The sequence below is a fragment of the Durio zibethinus genome, chromosome 2 (assembly GCF_047325235.1).
Source record: "Durio zibethinus cultivar Kanyao isolate XHJ-2024 chromosome 2, ASM4732523v1, whole genome shotgun sequence".
In the NCBI taxonomy this organism is placed as follows: domain Eukaryota; kingdom Viridiplantae; phylum Streptophyta; class Magnoliopsida; order Malvales; family Malvaceae; genus Durio; species Durio zibethinus.
The window spans coordinates 13,751,166-13,769,351 of record NC_143163.1 but is presented as its reverse complement, the minus strand read 5'-3'; the positions used below and the strand labels follow the sequence as shown (position 1 = coordinate 13,769,351).

Sequence of the window (18,186 nt, the reverse complement as noted above, 5' to 3'; positions counted from 1 at the left end):
ATTTGACTTGACAAAAAATGGGAAAATGCAAGTTAGTTGTAGGTTTGTATTCAGAAAACATTTGGTTTATATATGTGATAATACGAATTCCATTTTGAAATTTACATTACAAATGTCATAACATATGGATTCGTAGGCCTACCGTTAGACATGGATTAGAAGAGTCACCACCATTTTTTTTTGTTTTGGTGTGATTGACCAACTAATTGAATCTATTCTATTTAAAGAGGAGTCCCAAAATTGACTTAGGTATCTTTAAATAGTAGATCTTAATCTATAAAATAAAAATTTTAAAATAATAAAATTTTAAAATAATAAAATAAATAGATTAAAAAATAAAAATCGATAAATAAAATGAAAATGAAAAAAAAACCTGCGATTTGGGTTGGATCAACGCGCAGGTTGTGGGTCATGCACGGGTCTGAGGGTCTCATAAAACGCTACTATTTTAAGTCGCTATATAAGCTAAGTTCTAGCATTTTTTTCTTAGAAACCTTCTGTTTTCTTTCTCTAGCTTCAATTCTCTCTGACTTCTCTCTAGAACCCTAAGAACACCCACTGAAAACTTCAACCAAAAATTGAAAAACCCATCGATTTCTAAAAAACTGGCCATTTTGAAATTTACATTACGAATGTCATAACATATGGATTCGTAGGCCTAACGTTAGACATAGATTAGAAGAGTCACCACCATTTTTTTTAATTTAGGTGTGATTCACCAACTAATTGAATCTGTCCTATTTAAAGAGGAGTTCCAAAATTGACTTAAGTATCTTTAAATAGTAGATCTTAATCTATGAAATTAGAATTTAGGTTCAGAAGTATGGTTATATGTGAGGAAGGTTATAGTACACCCATAACGCCCATCCAAAGATGGTACCAGTTTGATTCCAAATTATCTAAGCCTAAAAAAATGTTTATGCTTCTACCAAAATATTAAATATTAAAAATTAGTCTTAAAATTGTCACAATAGTTTGATAGCAATTTAAAATAATTCTCTCATCTAAGGAATATTTACGGGGACTAGTGTCCTACCTTGAAGAGGCCTGTCGTCAGATTTATTAATTCATTTTATTCAAGAAAATTAGTAAAATCTCTTAATAGTTTGAAGGACTTATTTTGAGACAGATCTCCCAATAGTTTGATGGGATTTTATTAAAAATGTTTATAAAGATTTTGAAAATTTTTTTAAGTCTCCTTATAATTTGGTAAGACTTAATTTAAAAAGCAATACTCCAATCGTTTGGAGGATAAAATTATTTTTTATCTTTCTCTCAATATGATTTTTAAAAAAATGGTTTATGAAATTTTCCAATAGTTTGGTGGATTCCATTTTAAGAACTTAATCCATGAAAATTCTCTAATAATTTGGTAGAATTCATGAATTTATTTTGTAAAGATTTTTTTATATTTATTTTTTTTAGTTTTAAACTTATTTGGAAAAGGTTTATTTATTTATTTATTATTTTTTATTCCTTACTCTTCTGTTTTCTAGAAAGAAAATATTTTTTAAAAATAAAAACCAATAAAATTAAAAAAAATGAAAATAAAATAAAATTTTAAAATAATAAAATAAATAGATTAAAAAAATAAAATTGATAAATAAAATGAAAATGGAAAAAAATTACGATTCAGGTCTGGTCAACGCACGGGTTAGTGGCTCATGCACGGGTCTAAGGGTCTCATAAAACGCTACCATTTTAGGTCACTATATAAGCCAAGTTCTAGCATTTTTTCTCAGAAACCTTCTGCTCTCTTTCTCTAGCTTCAATTCTCTCTAACTTCTCTCTAGAACCCCAAGAACACCCACCGAAAACTTCAATCAAAAACTAAAAAACCCATCGATTTCTAAAAAACTAGCCATAACGTAGCTGAAAAATTCAACCTTTTGCCAAAAAATTCATCAAAAATTTCATAGTTCTTCCCAAAACCCAATTTTTTCTAGAAAATCCTAGAAATCCTAAAATTTTTCTAGATTCTCAAAATTTACCTAGATCTCCTCAAAAAACTCTCAAAAACCTAAACCTAATCCCAGGAACTTAAATCTAAACCCATAAACTTCACATCAAACCCCAATAATCAAAATCTAAAATTTCAAAACCTAAAAATCCCAGTAATCGAAACCCATATCCAAAAATTTTCCAAAGCTTTACTTCCCCTTTCAGTGACCATTTACCCCTCAAATCAACTCTTGTTTGTTTTCTGTAATGTTAGTTCAATTTATAGGCAACCTTAGAACATATTTAATAAACAAACAAAATTAATACCAAGCTTGAATTTTGGGATTGGATTCTGTCTGAAACCCAAATTCGGTCTAGGTTCCTTTCTAATTTTTTGGATTGAATCTGTAACCCTTTTGATTATGAATTAAGGCTTTTGATTGCATTGAATCCTCAAATTTTAGTTTCTTAGATCACCACTCAAAAAGAAAGGAAAAGAAAAAAAATAATAATATGATATAATACTATATAATATACTAATAATAATAACGATATGATATAATAACATTATAATAAAATATAGTATAACAAAAATAATTAAACTCGGTCCAATTAACCTTGGATACAGTCTGATTCACCCCGAACATAGATGGGTGTCTACAACTGTCTCTCTTTACATATCTTTATTAGACAGGGATAATGCAAAGATATAGACACCCACTTCGTTTCAAGAGTCAAATTAGTGAGTACAAATGACCAAGATTGAACCGTAGGTTAGGAAAATGGTCAAAATAAAAAAGTCAAGAAAATGATCTGGACTGAGCTGAGATTAAATGATTGAAACGACACCTTGAGTCTAGAAAATGATCTGGACTGAACTAAGATTGGATGATCGAGATGAAACCACGAGTCTAAAAGATAAAGCAATCAGGATCGAGTCGAGGTTGAAAATGAATGACTAGGATGAAAATCACGAGCTTAAAAAAATGATTTGGACTAAGCTGAGATCAAATGATTAAGATAAAATTACGAGTTAGTAAAATGATCTGGACTAATCCAAGATTGAATGACCGAGATGAAACCACAGTTTAAAGGTGACGAGGATCAAGTTGAGATCTAAGATGAATGATTGAGATGAAATTGTAAGTCAAAAAAATGATCTGGACTGAGTTGAGATCAGGTGACTGAGACAAAACTGCGAGTTTAAAGATAAAGTGACCAAGACCAAGTTGAGGTCTAAAATGAATGATCGAGATAAAACTACAAGTCAAGAAAATGATCTGGATGAGCCAAGATCAAGTGATCAGGATGAAACTACGAGTATAAGGATAAAACGACTTGGGTTGAGTTAAGGTCGAAAATGAATGACTGAGATAAAATTGTAAGTCAAAAAAATGATCTGGACTGAGTCAAGATCGAAATGAGTGATAAGTGATAATGCGACGTTGCAAATGCATGTCCTATCTAGGATACAAATGTAAAAACAATGTATATAATACTGATGTCATGAAATTTCAATTATGGTGACAAGATTTTCAAGACTCATTAGTTTTTCTTAGCTTCTTAGTATTAACAATCATAAGATAAATTCTATCAACTGATCCATGTCTGTCTTCTTATTTGGTCATGACTCACAGGTCATGTCAACCATCCTATCACTAGATTCATCATTGGGTCACCTTGTTTACCCCCTTTATAAATCTCTCGTGCTTCTTTCATTTACCTCATCTTGGATTTTTTTTCAAAAGAATGGAGAACTCTTTATGATAAATGTCATTCATTTATTTGCCATCATTCAAATCAGTGACAACCATGATACATTTCCTTAGTTCATTCAAGGTATTTTCATTTGGTAAAAGATGAGAAAAAATGGGTCTTTGTTATAAAAAAAAAAATGGTATAGTTAAGAATAACTCAGGTGAAATGCTGTGACTATGTAAACAATTTTGAACTCTAATTCAGAATTTTCCTTCAAAAACGTGATTCATCAATATCATCCTTTTTCTTGGGACTTTCATATGGAGTTGTGTTTTCATTTTTACTTAAACCATCCTTTTGGATTTCAGTCTAAGTTTCCCTTTTTTCCTCTTTATTTTTTTTTTGTATTTTCTTACTTCTTTTTTTTTGCCCCTTTTTTTTGGGGTTCACCTCTTCTTCATTTTTTCATTTCTTTTTCTTTTGATCCATCGGTGACACTTTGATCAAAGTCTCAAACAATTCGATGGTAAGTCTACCTTAATTCAATGCATGATTCCCTAATTCGAGCATTCACATCCAATCAAAATGGACTTTTAAGGGGTGTAGTGTAGGCTAGGATAAAAGGTGCCAAAGAAAGGGATAAAATAAGCCCAAATTGTATTTGCAGGGTAATTAAACCAAGGATTATTTTTTCATGTGGAACACTTTGATATTTTGCCCTATCAAATGGATAACTTTACCTTTTTTGAATGATAGAAAAAAGATGATCATTTCTCATTTCGAATATGAATACTCTCAATGAAAAATATTTATTAATTAAAAGCAAATTTATGAAAGGATAATTACAAGAATCATATATTGCATTACTTTTGAAAATCTTCCCTAAATTTATCCTTTTATTTAGTAGTCCCAATGGAATAACAATCTCAAATTTATCAATCAAATGGTGTTTTCAAAGTCGAATCTTGAATTATTGTCATAACCATTTGAATATTCATTATTCCGAATGAAAAAAGGTATAAGAAGCTAAAAGTAAATAATGTGTATTCATATAAAAGAAAAATATCATGAAAATGCATCAAGCCAGTCACTTTATTAAAATAATAAAAAACAAAATGAAATCTAAAGTACATAAAAGAATATCCATATTCTCAAGTAGTCCAAGATGATAAGTAGTTCCAATCTATCTCTCCCAAAATTATGCCTCTAGATGATTGGGTGATGGGTTATCACTGGCATTGGATATAGTGTTTCCATCAGTATTGAATTTTATTAGTCTTTCTTTAATCAAACTTTGCATCATACATTTCAAAAAGATACAATTTTTAGTGGAATAACCCGTCAAAATAGTAATCACAGTGAGCAGTGGAGTCATACCATTTAGGATAGGGAGGTTCCCTATTTCATGATTCTTGTACACCACTTGTTAGGGTAGTGGGATAAATTGAAGGCCTAAAAGGGAATGGATAAAAAGATCATGGAGTTGATTGATAAGGTACAATAGAACATGACTTAGAAGAATGATATATGGGATAAGTTGGTTAAAGGTAGTTTATGGATTGCTGCCTGTCGAAACTCATAGCTCGAGTTTCACTTTCTTTTTTCTTAGGCATCTTTCTAGCAGCAAATGATTCTTTTTCTTTCAGTTTGCCACTTTTGATGTCATTTTTGATAATCTCTTCTAAAATCACCATGTCGACAAAATTCTTAGTCACGTTCCCTATCATCTTCTCATATTAAGACGACTTTAGAATGTTTACAAATAGCACTGTCATTTTTTTCTCTATTAGGAAAGGCTGTACCTAAGTAGCAATATCTTGCCATCTTTGAGCCTATTTCTTAAAAGACTCAGATGTTTTTTTTTTCCATTCCTTTTAATGAAGGTGATAAGAAACCATGTCTATGATTTGATAGTATTGGTTTATGAAGGACCAAGTTAGATCTTTCAATTATTTTATGTGAGTTTTATCCAGTTGAACATACCACATTACAGTAGATCTAGTTAAGCTATCCTAAAAAATATGCATAAGCAACTTCTCATTGCTGGCATGTGCTGCCATCTTACGATAATATACTGTGATATGTGTAATGGGACACTTGGTACCATTATACTTCTTAAATTTTGGTACCTTGAATTTTGAAGAAATCATAACATCTGGAACCAGACAAAGGTTAGCAGCATCCATCGATCCATAGAAATTAATACCTTCTATAACCCGTAATCTTTTCTTGATTATACTCATAGCTTGATCAATTTTAAAGTCCTCAAAGGATACAACCATTTGTAATTTCATTTCTTTTTTAGTCTTATCCATTTTGGGCATTTGAATGGGCACATTTATCTTTTCAGTGAAAACAAGATTGGTATAGCTTTGAACATTCCCTTGATTGTAATTTGAAAATATGTTTTATTGTTACTGAAAGTTTGGAATGCTTTGGGCCTGATGCAAAGTGAAACCTGAAAGATACAATGGTTTAATATCTTCATGTGAGATGTCTTCTTCTACCACTTTCCCTCTATTTATTTTTTTCAAAAGCTTCAAGGATCTTGCTTAGCTTCCCCTCAATTACTTCCTGGGCCTTTTCTAACCTTTCAGATCAGTCCACCTTATCTTGCTCTATCTTTCTAGCTCTAGCCTGAGTGTAGTACTAATGTTGAGCTATCCTTGAACCTTGATTCCCCACAATGTGCAAATTTAAAAATGATGTCCAAGGGACTCTCAAATTATACATGAGAACAAGTATTAAAACAAAAGTGCATGAATGTAATAAAAAAAATTTACCACATAGTAATTGTTATCAAATAAAATATTTATTAAATTAAAAGTTATTTTTAATCAAATCTAACATTACATCTGTGAAAAGTCTAGAACTATTGGGAAAAGAAACCCATGGCTCATTGATATTGGCTTTGTATTTCACTAAGGAAATCTATCAATTTTTGACCGTGTGTTTCCACTAATGGCACCCATGCTTTCCATTTTTAAATAATTTCTACCATGTCCTTGGCTTTGTGAACAGCCACAATGATTCGGTCAAGCAAGTACTTCAACTGGTTATGTGTTTTCATATATGCTTCTTTCATTTGCTCATATTATTCAGTCATAACCTTGATTTGTGCTTTGACTCCTATCACTACTCCATTTAGCATTTAGATGTGTTTTTGTGCTTCAAAGAGCATTACGTCCTTTTCTTGCAGTTTTGCTTGTAATTGTCTATTTTCTTGCAAAAGTTGGGCCACTTCTTGATTAATGGATGACGTTGTTGTATTAATGTCAATGCACAAATTCCTCCACCCATCCTTTTCTTGCTTTAATGTTTGGATTTCCATTTTTAACATTTTGTTTGCAAGCTTCAACTTTTCAGATTCTTTTTTTAGACCAATAGAAGATTTGCCTAGGCTTTTTCATGGATATAATTGAGATTTTCTTTATTAAAAATATTTTGTGAAGAAATTCCTTATGATGTGAATGCATGATAAAGAAAAGGATTAGTAAGAATAATATACAAAAACCAACATACATGGTTAGTATACAAATGAATACAAAAAATATATGAAAATAAACATCCAATCATGTATCTTATTCCAGTTTTTTTAACACAGGGGAAGGCATGGCTTTATCTAAGTTCAGACCCTTAAGGTTAACTATATGTGGCTTGAATTATTTCTAAAAGATTTCCAAATTGTTCCTTATATCATTGTCCGTTATAGACTAGTAAGGCACCTTGATCCTTACCCATTATAGGCTACGAATGGAAAGGGTTCAATTTGAGTAGAAGTGTTTTGTAGGCCCATGTGGAGACATGAAATCTCACGAAGGCATAAGTACTTCATTCCCTCCTAAGGGTGAGCTTGGATGGAGAGCTTTATGTTATGCACATGCAAATGAATGACAGATATATACAATGAATAACTAAAACAAACATAAGTAATGAAAAGAAATAAAAAGAAAATAAATTTCAAATTTATTAGGTAAGGCTTGGACAATAAGAAATTGTTTACTGGCTTGACTCTCGATACCCCCTATGCAGTCCCCAACTGTCATAACATATGGATCCATGATTTACCGTTAGACATAGATTACAGGAGTCACCACAATTCTTTTTTGTTTAGGTATGATTGGCCACCTGATTAAATCTGTCATATTTAAAGAGGAGTCTCAAGATTAATTCAAGTTTCTTTAAATAGTAGATCCTAATCTACAAAACCAGAGTTTAGGTTCGAGAGAATAGTTATACGTGGAAAAAGTTATAGCACCCCTACATCGCCTATCCAAAGACGATAAAAATTTGATTCCAAATTATCTAAGCCTAAAAAAATGTTTATGTTTTTACCAAAATATTAAATATTGAAAACTAGTCTTAAAATTGTTTGGTAGCAATTTAAGATAATTCTCTCACATCGAGAGTATTCATGTGGACTAATGTCCTACCCTAAAAAGGCTCTGTAATTGGATTTATTAATTCATTTTATTCAAGAAAATCGGTAAAATTTTCTAATAGTTTGGTATGACTTATTTTGAGGCAAATCTCCTAATAGGTTGATGAGATTTTATTAAAAATGCTTATAACATTTTTGAAAATTTCATTAAGTCTCCTTATAGTTTGGTAAGACTTAATTTAAAAAGCAATCCTCCAATTATTTGGAGGATAAAATTATTTTTTATCTTTCTCTCAATATGATTTTCGAGAAAATGGTTTATGAAATTTTCCAATAGTTTGGTAAATTTCATTTTAAAAACTTAGTCCATGAAAATTCTCTAATAATTTGGTAGAATTCATGAATTTATTTTGTAAATATTTTTTTATATTTATTTTTTTAATTTTAAACTTATTGGGAAAAGGTTTATTTATTTATTTATTATTTATTTATTCCTTACTTCTTCTGTTTTCCAAAAAGAAAAGATTTTTTTAAATAAAAACCAACAAAATTAAAAAAATGAAAATAAAATAAAAAATTAAGATAATCAAATAAATAGATTAAAAAATAAAATAAAAAAATAAAATGAAAATAATAAAAAAAACCTGCGATTCAGGTCGGGTCAACTCGCAGGTCGATGCATAAGTTAGCAGGTCATACATGGGTCTGAGGGCCTCCCAAAACGCTGTCGTTTCGATCACTATATAAGCTAAGTTTCAACATTTTTTCTCATAAAACCCTTTGCTCTCTCTTTCTCTAGCCTCAATTCTCTCTGACTTCTCTCTAGAACCCTAAAAACACCCATAAAAAAATTTTCATCGAAAACTGAAAAACCTACTGATTTCTGAAAAACTAGTCAGAATATGGTTAAAAGATTCAACCTTTTGTCGAAAAATTCATCGAAAAATTCATAGTTCTTCCCAAAACCCATTTTTTTCTAAAAAATCTTAGAAATCCTAAAATTTTTCCAGATTCCCCAAAATTTGCCTAGGTCTCCTCAAAAAACTCGCAGAAACCTAAACCTAGTCCCAGGAACTTAAATATAAACCCATAAACTTCAACTCAAACCCCAGCAATCAAAATCTAAAATTCCAAAACCCAAAAATCCCAGTAACTGAAACCCACACCTAAAATTTTTCCAAAGCTTTCCTTCCCCTTCCAGTGACCATTTCCCCCTCAAATCAACTTTTATTTGTTATGTATAATGTTAGTTCAATTTATAGGCAACCTTAAAACAAATTTAGGAAACAGACAGATCCAATCCCAAGATCCAATCAATCATAGGCTTGGATCTTGGGATTGGATTCTGTTCGAACCTGAAATTAGGTCTAAGTTCTTTGCTAATATTTTGGATTGAATTTGTAATGCCTTTGATTATGAATTAAGGCCTTTGATTACATTGAATCCCCAAATTTCAATTTCTTGGATCACCGATCAAGAAGAAAAGAAAAGGGAAAAATAATAATAATAATAATAATAATGTGATATAATATTATATAATATACTAATAATAATAATGATATGATATAATAATACTATAATAAAATATAATATAACAAAAATAATTAAACTCAGTCCAATTAACCTTGAACACGGTCCGATTGACCTCGGACACAAATAGGTGTCTATAACAAACATTATAGTATTTTAATAAATTGACCACACATTTGAATTTACAACTGATAACGTTGTCATATAAATATACTTTTTTCAAATAATTGTACTCAATATATGTGTATTCATATAAGCTGCCAATTGATATAAAACAAATATATGCCAATAATATTAAACCAATATCCTAATCTAGAAATTTAAATTATCCATTTAACATGACATGTTAAAAACATTATACAAAATGAAATACAGATATTTACATCTAACCAACAATCTCCAACCTCAAGTTGTTGCGAATGATAATACATACTCAGCCCACTCTTTATGGACTTCATCAAGTTCATCTATCGTGAAGCTTTCTTTACTCTCCAACTATAAAAAAAATCAGAAGTAAATGTTAATAAACGAGAACTAAGTTTAGCTTTTTTTTTTGGAAGATATTACGATTGTATGGAATTAATACTAAATTTGAATGGTGTGGTCATAAAATCATATAAAACTATCTCCCCCATAAAACGAAGGACATAATATCCACATTCAGTGTATCCTAGTGGACAAGATACTTGAAAAATAAATTTAGTGGGTTTAGGAAACATTTATCTAAACAAACTCAGGATAAAAGAATAAATTTTATATTTACCGATAATGACACCCAATTTATCTTTGCTTTCTTATCAACTACAGATATTTTCCTAAGTTGAACAAAAAAAAGTACTTAATACAAAAATAAAAGTAATTATGAAGAAACACAAGATAATATAATAACATGTAATACCTCTTTATAAAATTTTGAATATCAAGGTTAGGCTTCACCGGTTGCGCTAAATTAAATAAGTATGGTGTTAAGGAATTGGTATCAATTACAATAAGCTGCCAATGATGACCGTAAGATAATAAGAATGATATACTTAAATTAGGAATCATCTCATATTCGAGTAAGGTTGAAATAATTATTTGTATGAATATAACTTACGTAGCATTATACGGGACCAAAAAATAATCGACTCATTTTTGCAAGCATTGACCCACATGACAATCATGAAAAATGGCAGTGCCACTCTGCTCACTAATGAAATTCAGGTCAAAAAATTTAAATCTATGGGTCATTGGTCTCGCCTTGATCTCTTTATATAGGAAGCTGCACGATAACAATCAACAATACTAGTTAGTAATATACTGTAATATAGATTAATACATATTGACTTTATATACTTAAATTTACAAGCTAACCTCATATAGACAACAACATCAGTGGCTAATATTTTATCTAAGGTACAAATTTCCTTAATCTCAGGATCTCCAAGGTAAGTAATCGATGGATGATCAAATAACCCATGCTCGGACTCAACAATAATGTAATTTCCTTCAGATAAATGATCAAATGCATAATTAGATAACACATCAATAACAACCTAAGCAAGGGTCATCCTCTGAGTCCCAACATCCTACTACAATATATAATGAAATATAAGAATTAAAACCATATCAATAAATATAATAAATAAATAAAATTAAGTGAATAAACAAAATCATACTTTATGACTAGTACCAGAGGTTGGGTTTCCTGCATGACTTACAACAGAAGCTTGTCCTAGCTGGATGATGCTATACGATTGGCCTACAAGCATGCTAGGCTGCATTGCTACCAACATCACCTCCAAAGCTATAAATCATTGTTGTTGATCATTCAAGTGTTGCTCTTGGTCATCAAGTCTTTGCTATTATTGCTCAATGATTACTTTATATTATTCATTCGTCATTTAAGGGGTTTTGGGTTGATTATAAAAAAACTTTGATGGTAGCACAAATCTACCAACCCCACGAACTCGGCTATGTCTTTCTTTCGCTTTTAATGCTAAAGGCAAAGGATCTTCACCATAATAGGTTGCTAGTCACCGAATTTAATTCTAGTAGCAAAATCATCCTGAAAGATAATAATAAGATGGATTGTAACAATAAATCTATACAAGTATAGAGTCATGTATACAAGCACAAAGCCAATCATATGTACTATAATAAGCAATTATACATATAATCTTTTTAGTCATTTCTTTGGTTGCTTTATCTGTAAGTGATCCATCTTTCCGCATACATCCTTGTTTTCACACATCTTATCTAGAAACTTAATGCCAAAGCTAGATGATTCCTAATAAATTAACATTATATAAAAATCAGAATCTCTTAAATGAATGTTCAAAAATATTCATTTATGAGTATAAATCAAGTGTATGAATACTTACAGGCTCATACTTGACATTTATGTAACCATTTCTTGATTTTCGATGGTGATATACTTGTTTGGCTTGAATGTTCTTTTGTTGTTCTTTGATTTTCTAGAAAAGAAAGAAATTACATAAATCTTATATTAAGATATCGAATATATTACATAAAATCTTATAAACAATTTTTTGTAATGGGTATACGTACCAAGAATTCTTCTGATAGCCGATCTTGAACAAAATTAGTCCATTCTTGATAACATATAACATCTACATATGACGAAAGTGGAACAGCTAAGACATTACTATAATCAGTAAATGGTAAAATATATTGGGTTGTCAATTTGCTTTTAAAGTCTCTGAATGCTTTTTCAGCCAATTGCATCACAAGCCTTTTTACATTCAATTGGGATGTCAAACTATTCCTAATAAATTTAACACAATTAGTATGAACACATTGAATTTCAATTAGATGATCATTTAACAAATTTTATGAAATAATTGAATAAATATACCACAACCGACTCCCATATACGATCCTTTAGATCATCAGGGACTTGTCACCAATTATGGTACGTAATAAAAATGCTACTACGAACGACCGTTCTAATATGACTAGCCAACTTGATTGCTCTATCAGACATAGGCTGCCCATTTTGATTGAAGTCGACATGAATTTTTGTGTTAGTCACTTGAATTTTTTATTTCGTCCCTTTGTTTTTCTTTTTTTCACTGCAGGTATGTCTTCTTTATGTTCAGTAGTAGGAGAAGTATGTTGTTTGAATTTCATAATACCTATAATTTTGATCATAATTATATGAAATAACTAAAGTCTCTCTAAATTTCACACAGTACGTAATAATCATACTATAGTTACTATACCAATATACGTAAAACATCCTCAAACCAATAATATTTTAAGAGTACAAGCCATTCTATGATTCTCACCTTAAATAAGAATCCATGTGAAACAAATGATGTGTAAAAATATACACAATTTTTACAGTACCATTTAGCAAATCACAATATTTAAACCAAACTAAAAAGAAACATCATACACACAATGATGGGAGATTAGACGACTAAGGTGATGGTGGAATGAATAAAATATATATATATAGTAAGGAACAAAAAAAAATACATATATCAAAGAATATAAATAATACAAAAAACAAATAAAATAAGGACATATGGTAAAAACAGAGGTGCGATGGCGTTCAGTTGTTGAAGGTCGACGGCAACGAGAGAGATAGAAAAACCAAAAGGCAAACTAAATGGGTTTAGGAGTTTTGGTTTGGTTACAATATAGCTTTTAATCATTCTTTGTAATAGCAGTTTGGGATTTCAAAGTTCAAGACAGGGGAATGAATTTTAAAAATGATTAGTAAAGGCATTTTACAAAAAAAAAATACCTTTAATTTTTTGTAAGAGAATATTCAAGGTGTTTTCTGGGTAAAAAAGCCTTGAATAATCCTAATAAAAAATGTAAATTATTAAAGGCATTTTTGGTGAAAAATGTCTCAGATAAGCCCCTTTAAAAATTTAGAGGGGATTATTCAAGGCATTTTTTCCTAGAAACACCTTTAATAACCCCATTTAATATTTTGTTAGGGATTATTCAAGATATTTTTTGGGCAAAAACACCTTCAATAATCTTGTCGTAAATGCTTGAAAGGGATTATTCAAGGCATTTTATCACAAAAATACCTTGAATAATCCTAAAAAAATGGGAGGGGATTATTGAAAGCGTTTTTGATAGAAAATGCCTTGAATAATCTCTTTCAAAAAATTGGAGGGGATTATTAAAGGCGTTTTTGGCCAAAAACGCCTTCAATAATCCAAGATTTATTCAAGGCATTTTTAACCAGAAACGCTTTCAATAACCGTATTTAATATTTTTTTAGAGATTATTCAAGGTATTTTCTGACAAAAAATACTTTCAATAATCTCTTCGTAAACACCTAAAGAGGATTATTTAAGGTGTTTTATTATAAAAATACCTTGAATGATCCAAAAAAAAATGGAAAGGGATTGTTGAAGACGTTTTTGGAAGAAATTACCTCGAATAATCCCCTCCAAAATATTGGAGGGGATTATTAAATGTGTTTTTGGCCAATAATCTAGGATCTACTTAAGGTATTTTTTACCAAAAATGCCTTTAATAACCCCATTCAACATTTTGTTTGAGATTATTTAAGGCATTTTTTTGGGTAAAAATGCCTTTAATAATCTCCTCATAAATGTTTAAAGAGGATTATTCAAGGTATTTTTTATCAAAAATATCTTGACTAACCCTAATAAAATACCTTGAATGATCCCAAAAAAATGGGAGAAGATTATTAAAGGCATTTTTGGTAGAAATGCCTTAAATAATCCCTTTCAAAAAAATTGGAGGGGATTATTAAAGACATTTTTGGTCAAAAATACATTCAATAATCATAGATTTATTCAAAGTATTTTTAGCCAGAAATGCCTTCAATAACCTCATTCAATATTTTGTTAGAGATTATTCAAGTCTTTTTTTGCACAAAAAAGCCTTTAATAATCTTGTCATAAATGCCTGAAGGAGATTATTCAAGACGTTTTATCACAAAATACCTAAAATGATCCCCAAAAAGCAGGATGGGATTATTAAAGGTGTTTTTTGGTAGAAAACACCTTGAATAATCCTCTCTAAAAAATTAGAGGAGATTATTCAAGGTGTTTTTAGTCAAAAATGCTTTGATTAATCCACTAAAAAGAATATAAATGGATTATTCAAGGCATTTTTAGCTAGAAACACTTTCAATAACCGTATTTAATTTTTTTGTAAGGGATTATTCAAGATATTTTTTGGGTTAAAACACCTTGATTAATCCCCTCATTAAAAATGGATGAGATTATTGAAGCTATTTTTGACAGAAAATGCCTTCAATAATCCCTAATAAAAAATTTTTAAGAATTATTGAATACGTTTTTGGTAAAAAAAAATACTTTTAATAATTCTCTCATAAAAATTGAAAGAGATTATTTAATGCGTTTTTTATCACAAATGCCATAATAACTAGATACGAGGATTTTTTAGAGATTATTCAAGGCATTTTCTAGCAAAAAATGCCTTCAATAATCCACCATCCTTACCTTATGTTCCCACGTCTTAGGAATAAAAACCTTTTAAAAAAAATCTAAACTTGTTAAAACAAAAGTAGTGAAAATTTTATTCCCACCGTCCTTACCTTGCCTTTCAGTCCCTACCTCACCTAAAGCTTATCTCATCTCACTGTCCCTCTCATTTGATCATTTTAACTTTTAAGCTAAAATCCTTGTTTAAATTTTCAAGGTTTAAAATTGTCTTTTTGCAATTGTGAGTTCTTTTAAATATTCTTATTTTTATTTTGAGCTATTTTCCTTCTATTCTTTGCTTTTCTCTTGCTTATTGAACCAAAACTAATCTTGGTTGTGCTTTTCCAAAAAATACATAAGTTTAATTATAAAGATAAGTCTAAAATATTATTCTTAATGAAAATGTGACATTATGCTTACCTAGTCAAATTTTATTTAGTGCTAAATTTAAATGCTATTGTTTTTATTTAAGTTTTAAAATTAAATATAAATTTATTACTAGGGCAAATCATCTTATATTCTATGGATAAGGTGTAGATAAATCTCACGCCAAGAACCAGTGAAGAAAACATAAAATGAGTCATTAGTTTTTTATACTTTGCCTTTACAATATCATCTGAAGATGGAAAATTTTGGTGTCCTTGTGTTAAATGTGTCAACACATTTAGAGTTTGTAGGAGAGATGCATTTGATCGCATAATATGTAATGGTTTTCTTAAAGGATATGTTAGATGGGTATTTCACGGGGAGGTCTTGGATGTATGTTTACCTACTGAAACAACTAATGATGAAAAAAGAGGGCTCGATCTTGACATTCATGATTTATTACATGATATAATGGCTGAAAAAGCTATGAATGGTCATGTGGATAACATACAAGTTGGAGCTACTACTGAAGAGCAACACCATGGTCATAGAATTGATAGTGACAAGTTTTATGGTTTACTTAAAGATGTTGAGGAGAAACTCTATCCAAATTGTAAAAACTTCACAAAATTTTTATTTATAATCTATTTGTTCCACATTAAGTGTTTTAATGGTTAGACAAATAAATCTTTCAATACATTGTTAAAGGTTTTGAAACTTGCCAAGATCTTATCAAGAATTAAAAAAGATAATTTTTACCTTAAGTTTGGGATATGAAAAAATCTATGCTTGTCCCAATGATTGCATGTTGTTTTAGAAGGATAAGGCAAATGAAGAAATATGTTCAAAATGTGGCACTTCTAGGTGGAAAAATAGCTTGAATGATATAGAAAGTGATCCCCAAGATATGGTGTCAGAAAAAAAAAAGTTGCTAAAATTGTGCATTGGTTTCATTTAATTCTAAGACTACAAAGGTTATTCATGTCTTTAAAAATTGTTCCTTTGATGACTTGGCATATAAGCATACTAAGGATAGACATGTAAGACATCCTGCAGATTCTCTAGCTTAGAAAAAATTAGATTCTCGATATCCTGAGTTTTTCTTTGACCCTCGTAATATTGGCTCGGGATTGGCTTATGATGCTTTAATCCTTTACAAAACTATAAGTGTGACACATAGTACTTGGCCTATTATATTGATACCTTATAATTTACCTCTATAGATGTGCATGAAACAGCCAAACTTTATTCTTTCCTTACTTATTTCTGGTCCAAAAGGTCCTAGAAACAATATAGATATATATCTATATTCTTTGGTAGAAGAGTTGCAAAAACTTTAGGAAGTTGGTGTTTAGACTTTTTAGGCCTCAAAAAATCAAAACTTTCAACTATGTGCATCATTAATTTGGACCATTAATGACTTCTCTATATATGCCAATTTGTCTGGGAGTATTAGGAGAGAGTATGCATGTTCTTACTATGGATTTGATACTACATCTAAGTGGTTACAACATGGTAGAAAATATTGTAACATGTGCCATCGTAGGTGGTTGCAACCTAATCATAGGTTTTGAAATGATAGAAACTCATTTAATAGGACTCAAGAATTTAAAATTATTCTTTTACCACCATTTGGGAGTGAAGTGTTGAGATAGTTTGAATAATAGAATGGTAATGAAGATGGGCTATGGAAGAAGAAAAGTATTTTGTTCACATTACCTTATTAGGAATATCTTTTATTGCGTCATAATCTTGATGTGATGCATATAGAAAAGAATATTTATGGTAACATTCTTGGTACATTGATTAGGTAAAAAGAGAAGTCAAAGGATAACTACAAAATATGACTTGACCTTGTAGAAATGGGTATAAGGAGTGTTCTTCATCCTAAGACTCGTCTTGGTACTAACACTCAATAATTGCCTTAAGCTTCATATCAAATGAGCTTAATTGAAAAAAATTCTTTTCCAAAGATTCTTAAGAAAATGAAAACTATAGATGAATACTTTTCAAATATATCACGTTGTGTGCAACTTAAACAATGGAAGCTAATAGGGCTCAAAAGTTATAATTGTCATCTTTTAATGCAAGAGTTCCTACTTATAGCAATATGATGGTCTTTACCAAATAAGGTGTGCTTGGTTCTTATTGATTTGTGTACCTTTTTTAAAGAACTTTTTTCTGAAGTTTTCAAGGAACAAAATCTTGAATTACTTGAGTCTTGAGCTATATCAATTTTATGTCAAATGGAGAAGATTTTTTCTCTATCTTTTTTCACAATAATGGTACATTTAGTTATCCATTTGGCAAATGAAGCAAATTTTTTTTGTCTAGTCATTTATCGATGGATGTATCCTATTAAAGTGTTATAGATTATTTTTTAAAATTCAACTAGGATGTTTGTTAATGATCTTTTCTATTGAATTTTCATTTATATAGGTTTTTCCTTACTCTTAAATCATATATACGAAATAGAGCTTATCTTGAAAGTTCAATTGCAAAAGGTTACTTAGCAAATGAATGCATAACTTTTTGTTCAAGATACTTTGATGGGATGGAAACTATTTTTAATCGACCCATCTGAAATAAAGATAAGAATCCTTTTGTAGAGGAAGAAATATTCATTCATTTTTTTTATAGAAAGACCTTTGGGAACATTAAAACATAAAGGTTTTAATGTTAACAAGTGTAAAAGGGTCTTATGAATTGTACTTGATGCTATAACTTTGATTCTAGCACATCGATATGTGCTGTTTAATTTTGCTAAGGTTGCTTCTTTTATAATGTAAGATCACTTATCTACATGCATATTATCTTGATAATTTT

The 18,186-nt window shown here is 30.0% G+C and overlaps 1 pseudogene; it reads left to right on the top strand.

Moving 5' to 3' along the window:
- Positions 1-15,831: 15,831 nt before the first annotated feature.
- LOC149520015 (uncharacterized) lies at positions 15,832-17,944 on the top strand (annotated as a pseudogene).
- Positions 17,945-18,186: the final 242 nt, after the last annotated feature.